At 44.4% G+C, this 25739-nt stretch overlaps 1 protein-coding gene across 1 annotated transcript in view; it reads right to left on the reverse strand.

The window, feature by feature from the left end:
* Positions 1–21975, reverse strand: part of Arhgef3 (Rho guanine nucleotide exchange factor 3) — a 283256-nt gene extending 261281 nt beyond the window's left edge. Inside the window, exon 1 of the mRNA XM_041662549.1 lies at positions 21678–21975. The gene's annotated coding sequence lies outside the window, so the exon portion shown is untranslated. The remainder of the gene's footprint in view (positions 1–21677) is intronic.
* Between the last annotated feature and the right edge of the window lie 3764 nt (positions 21976–25739).

Below are 25739 nucleotides of genomic sequence, written 5' to 3' on the forward strand. Positions count from 1 at the left end.
GCCAAAGGAATGTTACACCTCTTAAAAAGGAAGGCAATTCTTATACTCACTACTAAGTGGATGCATCTCCAAAGCATACTGCTAAGTGGCACAAGGCAGGAGGAGAGCCCTTCCATAAAACACCTGGTGCAGTTCATAGAGATGAAGGGTCAGTGAGTAGATAGCACTAGACCCCAGGGTGAGTGGGCAGATATCACTAGACCCTAGGGTGAATGGGCAGATATCACTAGACCCCAGGGTGAGTGGGCGGGTGTCACTAGACGCCAAGGTGAGTAGGCAAATGACACTAGACCCCAGGGCGAGTGGGTGGATGTCACTAGACCCCAGAGTGAGTGGACAGATGTCACTAGACCCCAGGGTGAGTGGGCGGGTGTCACTGGACCCCAAGGTGAGCAGGCAGAAGTCACTAGACCCCAGGGTGAGTGGGCAGGTGTCACTAGACCCCAGAGTGAGTGGACAGATGTCACTAGGCCCCAAGGTGAGTGGATAGATGTCACTAGACCCCAGGGTGAGTAGGCGGATGTCACTACTGAGTAAATAGTTCCCATCTCCCAAGATGAAAATGTAAGCAACAATATAAATATATTTAACACTACTGAACGTTACATATAAAAGAGTTAAGATGAAGGGGCCAGGGAAATGGCTCCATGGGTAACATCCTTGCTATGCATGCATGCGTGGAAACCTGAGTTTGGATCCCCAGCACCCATGTAGAAAGCCAGGCATTGTGGTATGCATCTATAATCCCAGTGCTTGGGAAGGTGGCAGGGACAGGCAGATCTTGGCAGGTCATTGGCCAGCAGGTGTAGACAAATTGGTGAACTCTAAGTTCAATAAGAGACCCTGACTCAAAAACTAAGGTGGAGATGGAGAAATAGAGTGGGAACTGACCTAAAATGCTCCTCCCTGAGGACTCAGCATCCAAAGGACGCAAGTTGCTAAAGAGAAAGTAACTAAAAGTTCTACGCAGCAAAAAAGTGAATCACAACAATTACCAACATGACAAGATATTCCCTAGAGTGTAATAGTGGCTCTTCCACCTCAGGAGTAGCCAGCAGACACCTAACTGGATTCAAGGCTTACTCAACAAGAGGGAACTCAATACTGTAGACTTAGCCTACTATCTATGACCAGTGAGACTACAGACTCTAGAAAAGAACCTACTGTGTGCACTTTCCTAAACAAGTATCACTCCCAACTACATTCTAAATACCTATCCTTCCACCCATAGATAAATGTAGCTCTCACCCTCACTAAAGAGGCTTCTTTTTACTGCAGAGACCATAACAGAAGTCCACAACCAGTCAAAACACAGAGAACAACTGGTTAAGAGGCACCCATCCCCGCCTGATCCATCAACACAACTCTTACATCTAAAGCTCAGGGAACACAATGGGAGAAGGGGCAGAAAGATGGTAAGAACCAGAGGAGCAGGATGTCTGCTGTGAGAGGCACCCATGAAGTCATAACGATGTGGTCATCTAAACAAGGCCCTGTACAAGTGCACCACAAAAAAATCAACACACACGGGGACTCTCAAAAAGCTAGAAGAATAACTACAAGTAAAATGGCTACTGAGAAAGCACAAATCAATCTGCTCCAGAACAAGTGCCCGGAGAGGTTATCCAATGCCAAGTGGTCAGCCCTAAACATATACATATGAGCAACATGAAACGGATTCAGCAGATTATATTTAAATATACATGTGTATATGCAATAATAATAATAATAATTAAAGAAGCAGTTACGAAGTAGAGAAGTGATTGGGAAACTTGGGAGGAGTAGAAATGATGTATGCTGTGGAATGATCCTTCCATACATTGTGTGAATATATGTCCCTATGATAATAGCTGAACAGGATACAGTTAGGCAGGAAAGCCTAATTATTATTATTATTATTATTATTATTATTATTATTATTATTATTATTATTTGAATATATGTCCCTATGATAATAGCTGAACAGGATACAGTTAGGTAGGAAAGCCAAACTGAGAATGGTGGGAAAGAGGAAGGGCGGAGTCAGAAGAGTTGCCAGCCATGTGACAAGCTGGACACATAAAATGGGATAGAGGTAAAAGTCACCACAAAGCCTCAGGGCAGCACATAGATGAATAGAATTGGGTTAAGTTGTAAGAGCTAGTTAGGAACAAGCCTGAGCTATTGGCTGAGCATTAATAATTTATATCAAGTCTCCAAGTCAGTACTTTGGGAGCAGGTGATCAGGACAGGAAAACTCTGCCTACCAATAGAACCCAATGTCCAGGGCCTCATACATCCTTATACATAAGGCCTGAAAAAGCTTTAAAAAAGGATGGTAAACACACAAAAAATGGAGTCAAATCCAGCTTCTTGGTAAAAGCTTTTTCTTGGGTAGGTTTTGTTTGCTAGCACCAAGCAGTGGCACGGCTCCTTTAAGAGGTGGGTTCCTAACCATACAACTCTTTTAAGAGGCCCTGCTACCAAACACTTAAATGGAGTTTATGAGCAGCAGATGATGCACTCAGTGGCAATGTGGACCCAAAAACTCCCCAGAGTTGGGTTGATAAACACTCCCTCCAGTACTTCCACCAGGAAGCTAGGCTCTCAGGGAACCAAGGAATAGGGTGGAGCCAGCCACCAAAGCCACCGCTTTGGTCCTAGCCATGTTGCTTAGCAGTTTAAAGACTCATGAGGTCAGAAAAAGATACAGATACATAGTAAAGACAGATTCAGACCAAAAAAAAAAATAGTTTACAATGTGTCTTAAAATATGCATAGGCTTGGCTTGAGAGAAAGAAAAGAAAAAGTATATACAGTCATAGATTAAAAAATATAATTTTAAAATAATAAAGTCTTTTAAAAGGGAGTAAAGTAATATAAAAGAAAAAAGCCATATAAAGATGAGAAAAACACAGAGACTCTAGATCCTGTATGATATTGTGCTGTCTTTGAATTTTTTTTGACTTTTAAGAGACACTGAATTATGAAAACTGCTAGATTCAACCAACCTATATATTTTAAAAATATCTTGACTTCAAAATTTAAGCCAAAAGTTGTGTTGCTTTGGGGGAGAGGTTATGTGTTTTTTTTCCACAGGAAATGAGAGGCTATGAATTCATTCTGGGCTAAAGAAAACCAGGTTTGATCAAGGAAGACCCCTGAAATCCTGACTACAGACATAAAAAAGAAATAAACCCAGAAAAACTACAAGACATGAGATGTTTATTTTACCTGCTCATATACATATCAAAAAATTATGTTTGTATACAACACACAGTCTGTGCTTACATTAATGCAGAAATATATATATATATATATATATATATATATATATATATATATCCTTTTTCAGAGCAGGGGAACCAGTCACTGGTGGAAATGGATGGCCCAGGTGATTCAGCATCCAAAACAGCTTCAAGACTGCTGACTGAGATAATCCAGCCTCAAAATACTCCAGCCAAGACCTAACCATTACCCTGATTTTCTGAAGGTTCCCTCAAAGATCACCAGCGCTCCCAGGAAACAGGAAGCAGTCTAGAGAATACAGTGTCCACATTCCCAAAATTCTGGTTATGCATGTTTATTAACATTTAAGGGGGACTGGTTACAAGTTGTTCTTGATAATGGTCAGGAAAAAAGATAAATAAAAGAGATTAGATTCAAGGGTCTCTTTCTGAAAAGAAAAAGGGGGGATATAAAAATGATAGGATAAAATGAATCTACTTTTAAACCAAAAAAGCAACTACTATTCTTAAATATTTTACATTGGTATGGATTTTTGTATATTGATACTAATTTAAAATTAATTTTGTTATACTGCATGCATGTATCTACTCTTGTTTGAGGTATTGTGCTTATGCAACTTATTTAAAATGTAATGTATAATTTAAAAATATAGATTGTTATCTATAATAGTCAAACTTATAATTATGTTAGATACGTTTTCAAGGTCATAAACAGATATATTTAGTTAGATAGATGGTCTTCAAACACCTACAGAATATGGAATTTAATATGTTTAATAACCTAAGGCTTTTCATGATAGTGAGAATGGGCATCAAAGAAACTCCATATGGGGCTTGTTTTCTTTATGGCAAAAGCTAGCCATATAGGCAAGGAAACTGCCCTTGCCTCAGTTGCTGACAGATATTGTTCAAACTGGACCAGCAAGATGCAAAAAGGCAACTGCAAACTTTGCAAAGACAAAGTAGGACAGGGTTTGTTCAGTCTCACTATAATCCCACAGGAGCATGGTCATAGATATGGTCTGCCCTTGGCGGAACACGATGAAGTGTTTTATAAAGTGTCTTTAAGCAGTATGAGGGGCTAGGGAGCAGGTTGTGGTCTTCACCGCCGGTGATTCCTGCACTCAGGATATGATGGCTTGGGGAAGATCAGGAGTTCAAGGTCATCCTCAGCTACAGAGCAAGTTCAAGGCCAGTCTGGACTACGTGAGGTGCCAAAAAGGGGAATAAGGTTTACAACCAATCATTGGGAAAGGGTGCATTTCAGATGGATGTTCTCTTATCTGTAACTACCACACTCCTGTTTCTATGACAGCCTTGTGCCTTTTCTGAAAAACTTCAGGCCGTATCTTAGGGTTGATTTTTAAGTATCAGTTATCTAAACCAAGTGATCGTGCTTCTGTAAACCAGAGGTTTATTATAAAGCAGATTTAGTCTTCAAAGTATGGGATGACCTCGTTCAACCAGTTAAAACCCTCAACAGAAACTAACCTGACCCAAAGAGGGAACCCTGCTGGACTGTGACTTCAGCTCTTCCCTGGGTCCCAAGGCTGCTGGCCACCCTGCAAATTTCACACTCATGGGGTCTCCACAGATGTCCAACTGGTTCTTCTCTCTCTCTCTAGATACTAACAGATATTCAAAACATGTGATTTCTATCAGGACCATCTCTGAGGACCAGAATTTGCATGAAATGTCAAACCATCTGATGAAGAAGCTGAAACAAACAAAAACCTAAAATATGACAACCCAGAAAAATATCTGTGCACATTTTGTTCAGTTTGCATGCAGTCTTAGATGGAAGAGTGATAGTCATTCCCTAGCAGTGTGGGGCTAGTTCTCTCCAACACACAGCAGTTCATCAGGCAGAAGGTAGGTAGAAGACACAGATTCAGACAACGAGCTTTCTTGTTTTCCTGATTCTGTGGCTAAGGACCCCCCCACTCCCAGGATCTTCTAATAGGACTCCAACTTTCTGGGTTCAAATCCAACTTCAGCAGCAAGTGTTGGAATACACACTTCCAACCTCAACAGTTTCAAGGCTGAGTTATAACTTGTGCCAGTTAAAGGCCAGCCTGAGCTACGTGGTAAAACATTGTCTCGCCCAGCGGTGGTGGCACACGCCTTTAATCCCAGCACTTGGGAGGCAGAGGCAAGTGGATCTGTGAGTTCGAGGCCAGCCTGGTCTACAAGAGCTATTTCCAGGACAGCTCCAAAAGCCACAGAGAACCCCTGTCTCAAAAAACAAAAACAAAACAAAACAAAAAACCATTGTCTCAAAAAGCTAAAAAGCGGGGCTGGAGAGATGGCTCAGAGGTTAAGAGAACTGGTTCCGGAGGTCCTGAGTTCAATTCCCAGCAACCACATGATGGCTCACATCCATCTATAATGAGATCTGGTGCCCAGAACACTATATACATAATAAATAAATTTAAAAAAAAAAGCTAAAAGGGGAAACAAAAATCCTAGCTCCTCCTCTCTCTGGCAGTATGATCCTGGACAAGTTCTCGTTCCATGCCTCAATTTCCCCACCTATAGTACAGGAATAAAAATGCATGCTCCAAACAATTGGCATGAGGATTAAATGAAAATACCCATAACAGAAAATTGCCTAGCATGGCAGTTTCCCAAGAATACATTGTGATTCATTTGTGAAATAAATTCAGTGGAATCAACAACCACAATTTAACAGTAACAACAGCAAAAAAAAGAAAAGAACTATCAGATGCGACTACAGAGCATAAATACTGCCTTGCTGATCTGCGTTAGGCAGACGTGTGGATGCACACATAAGCAAAGGCATTACAGTCCAGGTCGCTGACGGGCCACAGTAAAAGCATGTGGAAAGCTATACCATCCCACCCCCTAATAAATGTTTAATAAAATGTGGTAGCAACAGCACTGCCATCTGAGCTAGCCTTCTTAATCGACATGTATTAGTTCCACTGACATTTGCACGAATCGTGCAGAACCAGGCCTGTCCCTCCACTCACCTGCCAGCTCTCTCGGCTCGAAAGAACTTGGGTGGCCATCTAAATATCTTCTGATTCATAATGCTGGCAAGTGACTCGTTGAGAAAAATCACTAGCGTTTGCAAGGCTGCAAAGGGCTTTTGTAAAAATTCAAGTCATGCTGGAAAGAAACTGTCCTCCCTATCCCTCGGGAGATGTGTCATAGAAAGAGGTTACCCGAGGTCACTAAGCTGAACCGTCTAGGCTGGGCAAGAGTTAAGGGGCCAAACCTCAGTTCCGTGACATGCTTCCTTGTTTTGGGGTAGATTGTATCATTGTGTTTTTCCCCTAAGTTTCCATGTACACTCAGCCCCTCCCTCACTCAAGGGTGGAAATAAAAATCTCTATGAACCGCCTGTTGTAACGGTTTCAGGAAGGGAATCTGCTAAAGCACAAGAGCTGAGATTTCTGAAGATTTCAAAACGTTTCTATTGCACCTATCGCCCTCCAGAAACAAATGAAAATCTCGGCCTCGGTTAGTGTTTTTTAATTGCGCCTTTGAAAACAATGATAAAAAATAAAAACTCAACCACACAGAGCACATACGTGATGCTTTTGTTTAAAACGGCAGCACCTCACTGCAGCTGGGGGAGTAAGTTCAGTTTCTGTCACACTTTCCAAGTTGTTCCTTAAATTTGGAAAACAAAGTTTCCCAAAAAAGGGGACTGGGGTTTCTTCCCAATAAGGAATGCAGTCATTTATTTTTTTAATCCCATAAGAATAAAATCTGATTTGTGTCAGGATACATCTGGAACACATAAGTACATGCAGAAGCATCAACTAAATGTTCGCTATATGACATTATTCTTTTATTAGTGTTACTTCGCTCTTCAAATTATGATACAAAAGCTGCTTTCCCCAGGGAAATCCTACCTACACACTGATAAAGTGAGTCCAACCCTCACTCCCAGTTGGTCTCAGTAGGGCTACCCTTCTCCAGGCTGAAAGGAGGGGTGGCATAAAGCTACCAGGCCCCTTTACTCCCCACCCCTGGCATAAGAAGCCAAGGCTGCGGGAGACCTCCTGTCTCACCAGCTCAAAACTGAAACATCTTATCCAAGGTCTGCAGCCTTGGACTTGGCACTGATCACACTGGGTCACTCTTTTCAACAAGGAAGAGGCAATAAAGATCCCTGGATTTGTGTCAGCACAGCCTGAAAGGCACCCCCTCCTTTCTTCCTCAGTGTTGGGGAGGAAGGACCTGAGTGAGTGACGCCCCCAGGGAAAAGCATTCCCTGTTTCAAGCCAGATGGTAACTGACAAAACTTCCCCAAGCTACCTTCACTGACCACAGAACTATCAAAATCTCAGCTGTGGACTAGAGATGGCTCAGCAGTTCAAGAGTGCTTGCTCCTATTTCAGAGACCCCAGTGTGGTTCCCAGCATCGACATCACGCACCTCCCAACAACCCATAACTCTAGCTCCAGGGGACCTAAGGCCCTCTTCTGGCCTCTTTGAAACACCCACACACATGTGGCATAGGTACACAGAAATATCAACGCATACACATAAATAAAAATAATTAAAAAAAAAAACTCAGCCACATTTTTTACAGACACCAACAAGCTAACCCTAAAGAACTCATAGCAGGCTTGGAGTAACAAGTTGAAAACAAGCTAAGCCATCTTTAAAAGCTATCGCATATGAACGATCCTAACACGGTAAGCTTTTAAAGATGGCTCAGCAGGTAAAGGCACCTGCCACCATGCCTGACGACCTGAGTTTAACCTCCAAAGCCCACAAGGTAGAAGGAGAGAATCCATTCCACAAGTTGTCTTTTGCTCTCCACACACATCCAACGAAACACATAGTCTCATACACACACACACCACACACACACCACACACACCACACACACACACACACATACACACACACACACACACACACACACAAATGATGTTCACAGGTGCATCCACCTGCATATAAACATACACACGCATTTTGTTGGAAGCAACCTGGGTGGAAAAAGAGGACGTCCATATTTTATCCTGCAATGTTGATATGTTTGTTACGGGGTTTTATGTAATTCAGAATGACTTCCAATTCAAGCTCAACTGGTCGCCAAGGATGACCTGAAGCTCCTGGCTCCCCTCCCTCCACCTCCCAAGTGTTGAGATTACAGGCAAGCAGGACCATACCCAGCTCTGCTCTACAACTTTAGGTGTACACAACAAGAATATGGTCAGAACTGCTTGTGCTAAGGAGCATTTTTTTTTCTATCAAAAAGAAACAGGAGAGGGGACAGTCATGGGGTGGGGCAGTATGGACATTCTGGAAGCGATGACAAGGAGTGGGGGCAGCAGGAACAACAGCTAGGAGGAGCCTGCCTCTAAGGTCTCGGCCACAGCAGCAGGGCTCTCCCTAGGATATTCTGAGGGTGACTGTGGGTGAGAGTCAGCTAAAGACCATGAAGCCCATGGAGGCAGCCAGGAGTTAAGGACACATGACTGAGGCTGGGACCTCCTCTGCCCTCCAAATCTGGCCACGTGCGACAGCCTATCTTTTCTTTTCTTTTTTTTTAATGCTGTGAGAAAGTGTCTTCTTTCCTTTTTTTTTAAAATTGACTTTGATTGAGCTCTACATTTTTCTCTGCTCCCCTACCTGCCTCTCCCCTCCCCTTCAACCCTCTCCCAAGGTCCCCATGCTCCCAATTTACTCAGGAGATCTTGTCTTTTTCTACTTCCATGTAGATTAGATCCATGTATGTCTCTCTTAGGGTCCTCATTGTTGTCTAGGTTCTCTGGGATTGTGATTTGTAGGCTGGCTTTCTTTGCTTTATGTTTAAAAACCAGTTATGAGTGAGTACATGTGATAACTGTCTTTCTGTGTCTGGGTTACCTAACTCAAAAATGATGTTTTCTAGTTCCATCCATTTGCCTCCAAAATTCAAGATGTCATTTTTTTCTGCTGTGTATACTCCATTGGGTAAATGTACATTTTCCTTATCCATTCTTCGGTCGAGGGGCATTTAGGTTATTTCCAGGTTTGGCTATGACAAACAAAGCTGCTATGAACATAGTTGAGCACATGTCCTTGTGGCATGGTTGATCATCCTTTGGATATATTCCCAAAAGTGGTATTACTGGGTCTTGAGGAAGGTTGTTTCCTAATTTTCTGAGAAATCGCCACACTGACATCCAGAGGGCGACAGTCTATCTTTCTGAGGAATGCTGGTTTTGCCTGCACATCTACTTCTGCTTCAACTTGTGAGCACACCTTTGAGAAGCCAGAGACACCCAGGAAATGAAGGCACTGACTCCCCCAGCCTCGTGTTCTATGACGGCCCAGAGGTCCAGGCGTCCCCCACATCCCATGACACTTCACTGTGTGCTGCCGCTGCACCAGGGCCAGCTTGTTCAACCCGGAAGCAGTGGGCTATGCACTGAAGTGAGACCTGCAGGAGACCTTTAGAACCAGCTTCTCCTCTGACATCACTACCTCTCGAATAAATCACCTGGGAAGATTCCTCTGCCTTCCAACTCTCTGCACGGCTGCAGAGCTGACAGCCTGGAGTGAAAGAAGGCACTAGCCTTCCCACACCACATCATAGTTTACCTTTGGCTTGGACCAGGGAAGAGCATCTTCCCACAATGCCTCTCATTCCCTTTCCCGTCTCAAGTCAGAGTCAGCCAGACTGGCCCTGTGCTCAAGATGACAGGCTGGCTGACAGTGTGGCTCAGTTAGCAGAGTGCTTGCCTAGCATGCCAAAGCCCTGTGTTCAGTCTCCAGCACCATATAAACTAGGTGAGATCACTCACACTTGCAACCCCACCGTTTAGAAGGCAGAAGCAACAGAATCAGCGCAGAATTGTAAGGGTCACATTCAGCTACATAGGGAGTTGGAAGCCAGCTTGGGCTACTTAAGACCATGCCTTTAAAAACAAAGGGAGGAGCCAGGTGGTAGTACACTCCTTTAATCCCAGCACTCAGGAGACAGAGGCAGGCAGGCAGGTAGGTCTCTGTGAGTTCAAGGCTGAGCTGGTCTGCACACTGAGTTCCAGAACAGCCAGGGCTACAGAGAGAAACCCTGTCTAGAAAAAGGAAAAAAATTACAAAACAAAAAAAGAAAGGCCATCCTTGAGTATCATAAGCATTGCCTTTGCCCATACGCCCACAGGCTCACACAGATAGGCTTCTACTCAAATACACCTTCTCAGAGAGACCAAACCAAGCTGTGCCTCCATGCCACCACTCGGGGACCCCTCCCTTCCCCAGTCACCATCGCTCTGTGGTTATCTCTACATCTAGTTTTCTATTGCTTGTCTCCACCACCGGGCTGCCAAGTCCAGGGGGAAGAATACTGCTCATACGCTGGACAATGGGAACTCAGCATCAAAACAGGGTGTAGCACAGAGTCCCCTCCCCATACTCTTTCTGTGTGGTGCTGGGGATTAAACCTGGAACTTCCGCGCATGCTGGGAAAATGCTCTTCCACTGAGTTGAATGCCCAGACCTCTGTAGTGTTGCCTGAGCGCAGTCAGTAAACTGAGCCACGCGGTTCAAGCCCCTATGTAAATGAGAGAACAACCATGGCGGTTTACGCTTACAACCCTAGGATTTGGGATGATCGCTGGAAGAATTACCACAAAGTCAAGGCAAGCCTGGGCTCCCAGTGAGTTCCAGGTTACCCTATGCTACAGAGTGAAGCCCGCTCTGATTAAGCAAACACAACAACGATCTTTGGCAAGGCGTACTGGCACATACTTCTTAATCCCTGCACTCAGGAAGCCGAACCAGGCGGATGGACAGTTCAGGGCGAGCCTGGCTCTGCATCAAGACTCTGTTTCAAAACAAAACAATTAAAATACTACTTCCCAGTCCTCTGTGTGGTGTGTGTGTGTGTGTGTGTGAGAGAGAGAGATGTGTGGGGGTGTATATGTAGTGTGATGTGTGTGGTATGTGTGGTATGCGTGTATGTGTGTGTGTGGTGTGTGTATATGTGTGTGGTGTGTGGTATGTGTGTATGTGTGTGGTGTGTAGTATGTGTGTATGTATGTGGTGTGTGTGTGTGGTGTGTAGTATGTGTGTGGTGTGTGGTGATGGAGGAAGGTCATTGGTTAATTAAATAAAGAAACTGCTTGCCCTGATAGGTTAGAACATAGGTGGGTGGAGTAAACAGAACAGAATGCTGGGAGGAAGAGGAAGTGAGCTCAGAGACGCCATGCTCCCCTCTCTCGGGCAGACGCATAGCTCTGCTCTCTGAGGCAGACGCATGAAGCTCAGACCCAGGATGGACATAGGCTAGAATCTTTCCCGGTAAGACTGATGTTACACAGATTATTAGAGATGGGTTGATTGGGATATGAGAATTAGCCTGTAAGGGCTAGAGTTAATGGGCCAAGCAGTGTTTAAAAGAATACAGTGTCGTGTAATTATTTCGAGGCATAAGCTAGCAGGCGGCCGGGGTGCTGGGGACATGGCCCCGCCACTCCTATTACTACAGAATGGCACCCAGACGTGTGGACAACTGAATCCACTGAAAGCCTGAGAAAGCTTGGGAAAGAGTAAAGCATGTTTTCTTGGTAGCAGCAATCTTTCAGGTCTGCTCTGCTTGCTAGAGGCAAGCAAGCACTCTCACCTAAGAGAGGCTTCCTGACTCAGCTTTAGCTGCAAAACCCTGCAGCTCATTAAGAGGTCCTGCCACGAAACACTTAAACGGTGTTGATGAAAAGCTGAATGCATGCTTTTCGGTTTTCAGCCGTAGCAGGAAAAAAGCTGCGCCGTTTAAAAATGCCGACTTTGTGGGCCGTCCTGCCAGGGCAAACTCTGACTCTTTGAGGCAGGAGGTCAGCTACAGAGTGAGCATTTGAGTGTTGTAGTTTGTTTGCTGGCAAGGACCTTGAAACGCCAAAGACTTGTGGCAGTAAATGCAGCTGCAGCCGGTACATCCGCCATGAGGCTGGAAAGCTAAAAAATGGGCTGGATCTAGCTGCCAAAGTCATGGCTTTAATCCTACCCATATTGCTCTGTAATTTAAAGGCTCAAGTGGTCAGACAGTAAAAAGAGATTCAAAGACAAAGAAAACTTTTAAATGATTTACAGTGTGTTAAAAATATATGCAAGCTAAAAGTTAAAAGTTTTTAAAAGTAAAAAAAGGAAGAAAGAGGGTAGTTGGGTGTGGTAGTATACCCCTTTAATCCCAACACTTGGGAGGCAGAGGGAGATTGACCTCTGTGAATTCAAGGTGTAGTAGCATACACCTTTAATCCCAATGCCTGTGAGGCAGAAACAGGTGGATCTCTGAGAGTTCAAGGACAGCCTGGTCTACAGAGTTATTCCAGGTCAAAGATACAGAGAACCTGTGTCAAAAAGCAAAAAATAAAAGTAAAAATAAACAAAATAGAGGTTAAAATAAAGCGCACAAAGATGGAAAATACACAGAGACTTTTGATACTGTATGCTATTATGCTCTCTTTGAATTATCTGAATGCTGAGGAAAGAGCAACAGCTGCTAAAAAATATTTGTTTATAAATGCTGCTTAACTATGTGGTGTGTGTATATGTGTGGTGTGTGAGGTGTATGTGTGTGTGTGGTGTGTGTGGTATGTGTGTATGTGTGTGTTGTATGTGTGGTATGTGTGTGGTAGTGTGTATGTGTTTGTGGTGTGTGTAAGTGGTGTGTGTATATGTGTGGTGTGTGTGGTGTGTGGTATGTGTGTGTGGTGTGTGTATGTGTGGTGTGTGACATGTGTGTGGTGTATGTGTGTATGTGTGTGGTGGTGGTGGTGTGTGTATGTGGTGTGTGTGTATGTGTGGTGTGTGTATGGTGTGTGTGTGGTGTGTGTATGGTGTGTATGTGTGTGGTGTGTGTGGTGTGTGTGTGTGTGATATGTGTGTGGTATGTGTGTGTATGTGTGTGGTGGTGGTGATGTGTGTATGTGGTGTGTGTGTATGTGTGGTGTGTGTATGGTGTGTATGTGTGTGGTGTGTGTGGTATGTGTGTGGTGTGTGTATGGTGTGCATGTGTGTGGTGTGTGTGGTATGTGTGTGGTGTGTGAGGTGTGTATGTGTGTGGTGTGTGTGTCTCCCAAGAAGACCCCTCAGTGAGTCAGAACCACATGGCTACGTCATTTCCCTTCTCTCTGATTACAGATACCAGGTGATACAAATCAGAGAATACTTGCAGGAAAACCTTAAGAAAATGGGTCCAAAGTCAATTTTCAATAAACACAATAAAGACCACAATGAAAAAAAAATGATTCCCAGGAGTGGTATTGCATTTCCCTAATGTGCTGGCTTTGTGGGAGCCTAGCCAGTTTGGATGTTCACCTTCCTAGATATGGACGGAGCGGGGAGGACCTAGGACTTACCACAGGGCAGGGAACCCTGACTGCTCTTTGGACTGGAGAGGGAGGGGGAGAGGAGTGGGGGGAGGGGGAGAAGGGTGGGAGGAGGGGGAGAAGGGTGGGAGGAGGGGAAGGGAAATGGGAGGCTGGGAGGAGGTGGAAACTTGTTTTTTTTTTCTCCTTTTCTCAATAAAAAAAATTAAAAAATGATTAAGGAATAATTCAGAAAAGATTAGTAAATGAACAGAAACGCAAACACAGAAAACGAAAAGCCAAAGCCCCTGCTCCCCACATCCCACGCAGTATCAGGGGCCTGAGCGATACATAATTTGGTCTTGAGGGAATTGAGGTCTCTAAATTATGGCAATGACCTTTGCTTGTATGTGTGTGTGTCCGTGTCTGTGTGTGTGTTTTCCCTGGCCCCTTCACACTGCCCATCCTGGTTTCTGGAGACAGGCTTGCCTTGAACTCGTGATCCTCCTGCCTCACCCTCCTGAGAACCTCCTTGTTTGCTTCCCCTCTTCCGACAGGGTCTCAGTGGCCTTCTGAGTTCTGGTTAAGGCACCGGGAGCTCGGGGACGGAAGGATGATCAGGAAGTAAAACAGACAGGAAGGACAAGAGCAGCATTAAATCTGGAGCCCACACCTTGTCCTCCTCAAAGAGCATGGGACTCTGATCCTTTGTCCCCACAACTTTCTGTCAATGGAACCAGCTATAATGATGTTTCATCTGTGTTTTAATACAGAAAGCTTGCCTGACAATCAGAGCCATGGAGGATGGGCAGTGGTGGTGCACGCCTTTAATCCCAGCACTATAGAGGACTATAAGACAGGATGAGACAGGAACTCTCTTTCAGTCTGAAGGAGGTAAGAGCTCTCTAGTGACTTGGCTGGTTTGCCTTTCTGATGTTCAGGAACCCAAACAGAACCCCAATATCTGTCTCTGGGTTTTTATTATTTCTGCTGTATTTGGCGACCAATATTTGAGATATGAATTCACAAAAAAAGCTGTTTGCCTGTGCTTTTTAGCCCACGGCACAGGTCACAGCTGCATGGAGGGCTCCAACCCCACCCCTATAGGCTTTCTTTTCTTTTTCTCCAAGCCTCTGAGGGAGTTTGGGATTTTCTGGTTGTAGCCTCTTTGAAACTCTCCAGCTGCCACCCAAACTCCAGAAGCCCCTGGGCTCCAAACGCCACAGGACTCACCAGTCCTAGACTGGCTGGTTCTGCCTTCAAGCATACACACACACACACACACACACACACACACACACACACCGCCACATGTGTTTTTTTTGAAACCCTGTGTTTTTGAAACAGCTCTCTCTCTCTCTCTCTCTCTCTCTCTCTCTCTCTCTCTCTCTTCCTCCTCCTCTTCCTCTCCCTCTGCACCATGGCTTGCGGGCTCTCCCTGAACCCCCTTCTTGGATTGCTGGCAAACAAGGTAACTGCCATGATCCAGGCAGGAGTTTGCTGTTCTTCACAGCAGCAATCGCCCTCACATCAACATTGTCAGTAGATTTGGTAAGACAATTGGGAATTTTAAAGGGAAGAATTAGTTAAAAGAGAGAGTTTTTTTCCCCACATTAAAAAAGGAGAAACCATTACAATGGAGGGACTTGGGTCTCTGTATGATAGTATGCTAGACAGTTTGAAAATGGAACCATTACATGAGAGGATAACTAATTAAATGGGATTTTGTAATGTGAACTGTAAATATTATCAGCTTCATCATTTTATCTTATCACTAAAAAAGTTTCCTAATTTGAGTGCTAATATACAGACCTTAGAAAAACCTAATAAAACAGATCACAGAGATGTTCAAATCCAGACAGAGGAATTTAATGGAGAGTCAATTTTAGCATTGCATTATAAGAACAGTGAGGAACAGCCTAAGGTTTTCATACAACCAACCTTAATATATCCAGTAACCTTACAGGAATTACCAAATGGCAGAGGCTCTGTTATAGCTAACTGGACTTCTGGGCCAATGTTAGATTTAAGGAGATTCAAGGAAGCAATAGTCTCATATAGCATGCATTCACCTTTTGTGAAGCAAATGTTAAACTCATGGTCAGTTGGCAATAGAATTATCCCTAAAGACTGAATAGAATTGGTTAATGTTGTTTTAGAGCCTGGTCCGCAATTACAATGGAGAACCTGGTTCAGAGAAGAGGCTAAGGTTATTGGACAACAGAGTAAAGCTGGAGGTAGAGAAATCTCGCAAAATCAAATTATTGGGGAAAAAAAGACTCTGCTACTATGGAAAGGCAGGCTGTATATGCTGTCCACATCCTGGATTTATGACATGCAGCAGCTTTGAATGCTTGGGACAGAATTGAAGAAATAGGAAAGAAAATTGAGTCATTTACTAAAGTTACATAGGGCCCAAAGGAAGCCTTTACAGATTGCTTACAAAGATTGACTTCGGCAGTAAATAGAATGATACCAAATTCAGAGGCTAGACAAAAAATAATTGAATCTCTGGCTTTGGAAAATGACAATATCCTGTGCAAAAGGATAATTAGGCCATTAAAGGCAAGGCCAGCACCTTTGGAGGAATGGATCTGTGATAAAATTAATATTGAATCTCATGATCATGATGGTACATAGATAGGAGAGGTGATTTCCAGAGTATTGAGAAAAAGTTGAAATGTCAAATGCTATAAGTATGACAAACAGGATCACTGTAAAAAATAATTGCAGAAAAGGCATTCCTAGAAACAAAGTTTTTTTCTAAGAATAATCCATTCAGAATGCCCCTCCCTTCTGGATTATGCGGAAGGTGTGGCAAAGGCAGACATTGACTAATGAGTGTCGGTCAACAAGGAATATTCAAGGTAATCCTTTGCCATTGGAAAACTCCACAATGGCCTCTCACAGGTTCCTAAGCCAAATCCAGTTTAGTTGTTTCCTGCCATCATAAAGGAAACTCCTTCCCAGAGCAATTGAAGAACCTAATGCCTATAGTGAGAAACCATACTACTGTGGATAACAGAACATCTATAAAGATAGAATAAAAAATTCAGGAGAAACCACAAAGCGAATATTTTGGCAAACTTCTATAAATGAACAAAGACCAAAATTAAAAATATGAATAAATAACATTATCATTGAAGCTCTGATAGACACAGGTGCAGATGTAACAATAATTTCATCAGAATCTTGGCATCCAAATTGGCCTCTTCAGGATATAAATGTTCAGTTTTGAGGGAATGAAACATTATCTCAGGTAAAGCAGAGAGTAAGATGGATTAAACATATAGGGTCAGAAGGACAGAGAGGAATATTAAAACCATTGTGGCTAACATACCAATGAATTTGTGGAAACATGGTTTATTACAGCAACGGAATACTCATTAATATACACCCAAACTCAGAAACAAACCATAAATTAACATATATTTCTGGCAACTGGACTGTTCCAATTTGTAGAATTTGGAAAACTAAAATATGTACACCACAGCATTGATATCTATTCAGGTTTTCAATGGGCAACTGCTTTAAGTTCAGAAAATGCTGATTCAGTAATCATACATTTGCTAAAAGTTATGGCCATCATGGGTATACCTGTACAAATAAAGAAAGATAATACTCCAGCATATGTCTCTAAAAAAATAAAACATTTTTTTGTTTTTTGATTTTTGCTTATTATAAGATAAAGCATATTACAGGTATTCCACACAAACCTGCAGGGCAGGCAATTATAGAAAAATCAAATCAAACTCTAAAGGATATGTTAAATAAACAGAAAGGGATGATAAATACCCCCAGAAATAGATGGCATAATGCTTTATTAACTTTGAATTTTCTAAATGCTAATGAGGAAGGAACAGCTGTGGAGAGTCATTGGATAGTAGAAAAACTACAGAATTAAATCAGCCAATATACTTTGAAGATGTACTGACAGCAGAATGGAAACCAGAACATGTGTTACATTGGGGAAGGGGTTTTCCTTTTGTTTCCACAGGAGGAGAAAATCTATGGATACCATGAAAGTTGATAAAAGTTCAATTTGAACAAGAGACACCTCTTAATTAGAAGAGACAATAGTTCATTAAGCACCTTGGCCATTTTTCATTTGATCAAATATAACTTGCCCAAGGAGAATCTCCCCAAAATTAGGCGTGGGGAAGGGTTTTGTTTCTGTCTTTTTAGGATAATAAAGGCATTGAGCTAATGAATCTGAAGACCACCGGACAAATGAGACATCTGAAGAAAAAGGGCAAAACACCCAGAAAAAAAATGTCTAAAGAACAAGAGTAAATTGGTCTATTGGTATATCACATTTCCAACAGGATAAAATTTCATAAATCTTCCCCAAATATTTGTTTCTGCTGTTCTCTACAGACATATAGTGCAAATGGTCTTTTTCAGTCCCAGTCCAGTTAAAGATTAAAGCTGGCTCTGGAGTTGGAGTGTGGCTCTCTCGTTCTCTAAACCCAAGTACGCTTATTAAGTGAAATCCAAAATCTCTGTCTCATGTCAGAAGAGTCACCTGATATGGGACAGAGAAAAACAAATATTTGAGGACTATTTTATTGCTACTAATCTCATAATCCTTTGATTTTTATATTGGCTCTCTAACAGGTTTTTTTAAGGTATAAGATTTATAAGATAAATATATATATATTTTAAACTTTTTGTCATGATATTAGTGGTCATATAGAGTACTAACTAATTCTACAAAAAGGTTTCATCTGCCTTCCTATACATAATTTCAGGTTTGAGTCTCTATCAGTTTTCTGCAGTGAACCATGAGCATGCCTAGCAGCGACCTTTGAAGTCTCCATAAGGAGGATGGGGTTCCACAAGGACAATCCCTCCAGGACTATGTTAACACCACAAGCCGAAAAATACCATCTGATAGCAGACTGCTCTAGCCAGGACTTGAGCCAAGACCTACAATTTCCCATTACACAGAGACTGAACAACAAATGATACAGCTCACTCTCCCAGGACTTGACAATTAACCCAAATTTTTCTTTTCAGGATCCCTTAAAGATACCATCACCCCCAGACAGCAGGAAGTAATTTTAAGAATATGACACCCACATTCCCAAGAGGTGGGGTGTGTGGTTTTTGGTCATTCAATGGATTATGGATATTTGTCATTGTTTAAGTGGGTTGTTTATGGGTTGTTATTGGTAATGGTCAGGAAAAAAACTAAATAAAGGAAATTAGATTCAAGGTTCTTGTTCTGAATAGAAAAAAGGGGAATATAGATATGATAGGGTAAAAGGAAATATTATTAAACCTAATTTTAGAAAACTAAAATTAAGTGTTTTACACTGGATTGGATTTTTGTATATTGATACAAATTTGAGATTAATTTGTTAAAACATAAGTACATATGTTTTTAGTCTTGTCCAAGGTATTGTACCTCTATACCTCATTTAACAATGTAATGCAAATTTCTAGTCCTTGAAAGCTAGTATTAACAACTGTTTAGGCTAATAAGAAAATGCAGATTAGTAGCTAATCACCTATTACAATCAAACTTATGGGCACATTAGATATGTTTTCACTCACCATCAAACAAAGATATAGTTTAAATAGACAGGTCATCATCAAACAGTTCAGAGATCTACAGAATTAAACATTTAAGATGTTTTAATAACACTGGTTCTATTTTTCCTCTCTCTCTCTCTCTCTCTCTCTCTCTCTCTCTCTCTCTCTGACAATGAGACATGTCTGTTCCTGGCAGCACCAATCTACTTCAGAGAAGATGATGGGCACTGAGGAAACTCCACATGGAATTTACTATCTTTGTGGCAAATGTAAGCCACTGGGAAGAAAATGCCCTTGCCTTGACTGCTGACAGTATGCTGTCCTAGTTGGACAAGCAGGACACAAAAGAAAGTGACTGCCAAACATTGCCCAGATAAGGTGATACACTCCTTCAAAAACTCTGCTTCATAGAAAAAAATCTGTCAGATATTCTAGGCCTGTAGGCTGAAGACCAATGTCCCATCTATTGCAGATGGGTGACTGTCCAGGTATCCAGCTGTTTCTGTCATTTCTCACATTTTTTTGGAAGTTGCTTGCTCACACTTTCTGCTTACTCAGTTAATATTATTTCCTTCTTGGATCTCTGAGGACATTGCAGACTAGATAGTTACAGTAACAGTTTTCCTTGTTTACTAGATAAGCAAGTTATGATAGAAAGTAAATTAGGTACAAGACTTTGGGTTCACCAAGATAGGATAGATAATGGAGTATTTTCTCTGAATTTGTCAAATGCAAATGGACTTGACATTGTTGATTTTTTTATTGCCTATATATTATATATAGTTATTGTACTTATTGTATATAGTTTTCTTATGTTAGTTATAGCCTTTTTTATTTTAGACCAAAAGGAGGAATGCAGTGATATTTCATTTGTATCTTATTAAATAAAGCTTGCCTGAAGGTCAGTGCAAAGCAGCCACACTAGTCAGCCATACAGGCCAGGCAGTGGCGATGCACGCCTTTAATCCCATCACTAGAGAGAAACATAAGGTGGGATGAGACAGGAACTCACTCCTCTTTCAGTGTGAAGATTTCATGGAGGTAAGAGCTCTCTAGTGACTTTGCTATTTTGCTTATCTGATCATCAAATTGAACCCCAAAATCTGTCTCTGGGTTTTTACTATTTGAACTACAACCAGCTGGGCCAGGAGGTTTTAAGTTCCCTGCCATCAAAGCAATTCAGCACAATTTTTAAAGGCTCTCATCCTGGGGATCAGTGGCTCACACTTGGAATCCCAGCATTTGGGAGGCTTAGACACCCAAACTCAGATTTCCATTAATTACACCCCATCCTCCAGGCCTTCAAATGCTTATGATCCCTAACCCTGGCCCTGCCATCATCTTTGCCCAGAGAGTCCTTGCTAGGGGTTTCTCATATTCAGGCAGACATGAATCTTCCATATCAAAGTGTGCTCGGAGCCAATGCATAAAGCACACGTGTATCATCTCCACTCCCTAAAAATGAGGGATCTGGATGGTTCAGAATCCACTTTTGTGGCACGCAGGCAGCTTGGAGCACTCCTGTTTGCAACGTTCAAGAAAGAAACTAAACAGGTGCAGTCCAGGAAGATCCCAATGATGCAAGAGGATACTCATTCGGCTCAGATGAAAGCGTGGTCGAGAGAGACAAGAGCAGACCCCAGCCCTTAAATAGACTCATTGCTTAGAGACTAGGGGATGCCAGCTGGTCCGGGCCCTAACGCTAGGCAGAATTCAAGTGAAATCTCATCTGTTCCGACTCCCAAAGCAAACACCAGTAGTTTCCAGAGCACCCAAGACCCTTTTCCCAGCAATATCCTTGACAAAGGTCATGTCTAATCCCACATTCCCAGACATCCGAGAAACGCTTTGCACAAACTGGCTAACTATAGGAGGCATTCTTGCAAAGCCAAGCTTTCTAATCTGAATAGAGCACCGTGGAGCTAGGTGTACCTGCATGTCACCTTCCTGGGAATCTGAAGATGTGAGCCCACCAGGACACTGACATCATCGGCCATAACAAGAACACCCCCAAAGAGGAGACTTCACCAGGAGCCGATCAGTACGGTGGGCGCATACCCTTATGAAGCCTTTAAAGCTCATGCTAGCTCCCCCTTCTCTTACAGATGACAATGTGCAGCACAGATGTGCAATGTAATTATGACATAGCCAACACAAGCTCAGCAAAGTCCTCTTCCACACTCTAGGGAACAAGGTGTACACCTGCGTAGTGCAAGAAAGCCCTCCAGTTTCCACCGGTGCATTCCGGACAACTGCTGTTTGGCAGTTCTCACATCCTTGCCAAGTTCTGGAAGCGAGCCTAGTCCAGGCAATAAACCGAGCCAGCCAGCCAGCCAAGTTCTCTAGGAACGAGCTGCTCCGTTCCCGCAACCTTCCAGCCAGGGTGAGACAGCTGCTAGCGCCAGGGCAGCCCTCCACCACGCAAAGCCCTAGGAAACCGCATCCACTTCCACCCTAGCTTCTGGCTACAAAGGCATTCCTATCACCTTAAAGTCCTGGGCGGGCGCCTCCCACCTCAGGACGGTCCACTGCTCAGTTTAACACACTCGGTCTCCCGCGTAAGTAAGGATCCTGGCTGGCTGTGGTGGTGCCCGGGTCCCTGCCAAGTGGCCAGAGACACTGACATCGCGACACTAACCTGGAAAAGTCCAACAAAAGGGTGTGCCCCAGACAGGTGGCGCCTCTTTCCTCCGGAAGTAGCTCCGGGAACTTTCTCCCCGTAGCTATCAGGGGACCGAAGTTAGGATCCCCGGCAGGAGCAGAGGCTGGCAGAGACAAGCGGTGGCGCTGTCCACCCAACGCACCCCAGGGTGGCCGTGGCACCCTACTCCAGTGGGGACGGCGGGTGAAGGGAGGGTCGCGGGACAGGACGTGCCTGCTGCTCTCACCTCCGCGTCTTGCTGGCTGGGCCCAGCTGGGCTGGAGCACAGGGCTGCAACGGTGACTGGGGACGGCTCCCCGGGGCGGGGCGGGGCCGCAGCCTAGGAGGCCGGGCGGGCCACGTGGGCGGGAGGCGGGCCCGGGACCCCCCGCAGGGCAGGCCCGGCAGCCGGCTCAGAACAGACCTAGACACGGAGCCTTGCAACTGCGGCTGGACACCCTCGCGTCTTACGCCTGGCTGGAGGGTCCCTGAAAGCTTAGAAGGGACAGGGAGGAGGACCTTTGGGATGTACTCTACCATCCGAAGAGGACTCGATTGAAGAGTTCACTAGAGCACAGAAGAGGAGCACTGCCCAGCGCCGGCTCCCATGCTCTGGCAATTCAAGCAGAAGCGGCCGAGCTTGCCCTGGAGAGCTTGGACCCAAGCCTGTGAATGAAGCCTCCACCCCGCCCAGGGCTTAATCTTCGGCATGTTAGGCCTTGTCCAAATCACCCTTTCTCTGTCTGGAGGTGAAAACGAAGATAGTGTGGGACCAGCAGGTTCTCAGTAATCGAGGTATGTACTGAGCACAATAAGAGGAGGGCCAAGCCAACAGTGGCCGGGGTCACCCACGCATAAATAAACATAAGAATCTAAATAAAGCTATTTGGGGAATTAAGTCATCCTCAGTACTTCATAAAATCAGGACTAATGAAGGCTGTAGACGAAACAGTAGTTTCCAGACTGTCATGAAACTGTAAACCCTGGGACTGAAAATAAACTCGCTGGTTGCTTCTACATGACACCTGACCCAGGGCGTTTTAGGTGCTTGATAGAATTTAACATTCTCAGCTGCCCGATACCTGCATGGATCCCACTTCTCCAATGTAGACACTGAAGCCAGATGCAACCCGCCCTCATTTAAGGAGATGGCCATGGGAGACCTAAGTACAGAGGAAGGGCTTTTCAGTCAAGGCGCTAAGATGCCCTGGGCTGCCGGCTGCGGCACAAGGACAGCTCTCTGAGACTTCCTAATGATCCCTGCCTGAGCACTGACTGCCACCCCCACAGGAAATGAAGGTGACGTTGCCTTTCCTGGTGGCATCCCTGGCCAGAAAGAGATGTTCGAATTCCCTCCCAGTCAGATGGACATTTCTCATAGCGAACTTTGGTTCTTGCTGCAAGTTCTTGGTCTCCCAGGGCTGGGACAGCCTCTCATTGGCCTACAGCACACATTTGGGTCCAGAAATAAAGCATCTTGAATAGATCCCCTTTCATTCCACTCTGACTTCAAGAAGGTTCCTTGACCAGATCCCCAGTGATGTTCAGGAAACACATGCCCTTGACAGTACTCTATTGCCCAGGACAAAGTCCACGTCGAAATCCCTGTACTCAACATTTCCCTCAAGAACCTGTTATCCCACCCTCTCCATGTGGTGGGAAATCCCCACTACGACCTTCTGTGTTAGTTAAACACAAACAGTATTAAGTAGGAGCTGGAAGAAGGGCTCACCTGTTCTTGCAACTGGGCCTTGCATCCCCCTCACCTACATCCGTGGATTATAACCACCTGTAACAGGGAACTGGTGCCCTCTGCTGGTCGCCTCAGGTACTTGCATGCAAGTGGGGCACATGCGGACTTTTAAAAATTAGAAATACGAACTAAAGGGCCTCCACTTGGTTACTGAGAGCCCAGAAGCTTTTATAATTTGCACTTTTCACACATGATGGTTACCCATACAGCCTTGTCCAAGTTCTCTTTTCATTAGATTCTACTAATATTTAAAGAAGAGTTGGAAACCAGGCTCGGCTATAAGACCTATCTCAAAAAAAAAAAAAAAAAAAGTTTTTATTTGAATGTTTACTACACACTGTGCCAGGCTCAGTGAATGATGATAACTGTCATCAAGGCAGATTTATCCTGGGACCTTACTAAACTGATAAGGAAGACAGACCCTTACCAGGCAGGTAGGGAATACCACCTGGCAAAGGACACGAGCAGAGGAAGTATTGGTGAAGGCAGAGGATGGCCTCCTGCAGAAAGGTCTGGACCGAGCCCTGACATCACAAGGGGAGCCTAAGAGCACAGCATGGCTGGAAGGCCACAGAGGTGACAGGCGTTGAGACAAGGCAGACGGGGCTTGGCAGCCAAACCGGGGCATCAGATCCTGCCCACAGAAAGACTCAGGCACCAGAATGTGGTCTGGAGGCAGTCCACTACCTACTGAGTGAGGAATGGAGGCAGTGATGAGTTTCCTATACCGGAGGAGAGGAAATGCATCTTTTTATGATAACTAAGGGCAAAGTCCTTGACTTCCTGTTTCATATGTCAGGATACCGAGAATGCAAATCACATCTGCAAGTAGCATACATAAGAACAGCAAGACGTGAAATTGCCCCACTGAGTTCGCAGCACCAGGGGCTCCGGGCTCTACACGTGCTCAAGTGCTCTACCACGGGGCGTTACCAGTCCCTTCTGTTTTGAGACAAGGTCTCGTGAAGTTATACAATCCTTGAGCTCATAATTGTCCTGCTTCAGGCTCCCGAGTGTAGGCATTACCAAGGCCTGTGCCACCAGGCCTGGCTCCCACAAGAGTTTACCATACAGCTTCCCCTCATGTCCCGCTAGGCCCTGAGGATGGTGGATGGAGGGGGTGGGACTTGGTTCCTCTGGAGTGGGGCAGGAACCCAGCAGAAAATACGTTGGGCTATCTAGTCTTCAGAAACTGGCAGAGGAAGGAGCTAGGCGTGGTGGTGCATGCTTTAATCCCAGCACTCAAGAGGCAGAGGCAGGAGGGTCTCTGTGAGTTTGAGGTCAGCCTGGTCTACAGAGTGAGTTCCAGAACAGCCAGACTACAAAGAGATCTGCCATAGCCCTACCCAGAGGTGACCACTGCTGGCGTGGGTGTTTTCATTTCCACACTTGTCAGTCTTTTCCTTTGCTGTGAACGTTTCGCTGCAGTTGTGTGCCTGAGCTGCATCCCGAGGCCCACGTGTAGCAGGGCAAGTGCTGTTCCTCTGAGCCGCATCTCCAGGCTACACAGGCTGTTCTTCTGCAACACAGTCCTTGGTCTGTTGTGAGCATGTGCCATTTTATACTCGGGTCCAGCCGTGGCTTTGTCCCTCATCCTTGCTATCATGATAATGTTTGATGATGAGAACCTTTGCGGAATAAACTTTGACCCTTATTTCTAGTTACTTCACAAATATAAAGCCCTAAAAGTGAGGTTTACACACATTGGTTCACACCTCTAATTCTAGCACTGGGGAGGCAGGAGTTCAAGGCAGGCCTCCTGAGCTACATATGCGTTTGGAGCCAATGAAAACTATGAGACCCTGTCTCAAACACACACAGAGAGAGGAGAGAGAGGGGGGGGGGAGACCCTAATAATGAAAATGGGATTCCTGGAAGAGACAATCCCATGCCTGTAGTCACACCCGACACAGATACTTCCTATGCTTGTTTCCAGCATTTGAAAATCATGGTGTAGATTGATGGTGTAACAACACAGTATGCTGTCATCCCCACCTGGGGAATGGCAAGGCCTGCAAGAGGAATAAAGTCTTGGTCTTACTGTTCAAGTCAAAGAAACCTCTGAAAGGAGCCATGGGGAGACTTCTGTGCACACAACCCCTTGCTGCTCACCTGGGTTAGAGAAAACACGGGAGCATAGCTGAGCGTCTGGCGGACTACCAAAGCCGTGCGTAGGAAACACCTGGGCTTGACTCTTATCCTAGAGGCTGCACATCACATAAACCCCAGAGCCTGCTGGGAGGGCCAGGATCACTCAAGAGTAGCATGCCGCTTGGCACAGTAACAGGTATCCAGCACCTGGGTCA

Source organism: Microtus oregoni, unplaced genomic scaffold (assembly GCF_018167655.1).
Source record: "Microtus oregoni isolate MIOR12 unplaced genomic scaffold, Mior012 000013F_ref0000133, whole genome shotgun sequence".
NCBI classification, from domain to species: Eukaryota; Metazoa; Chordata; class Mammalia; order Rodentia; family Cricetidae; genus Microtus; species Microtus oregoni.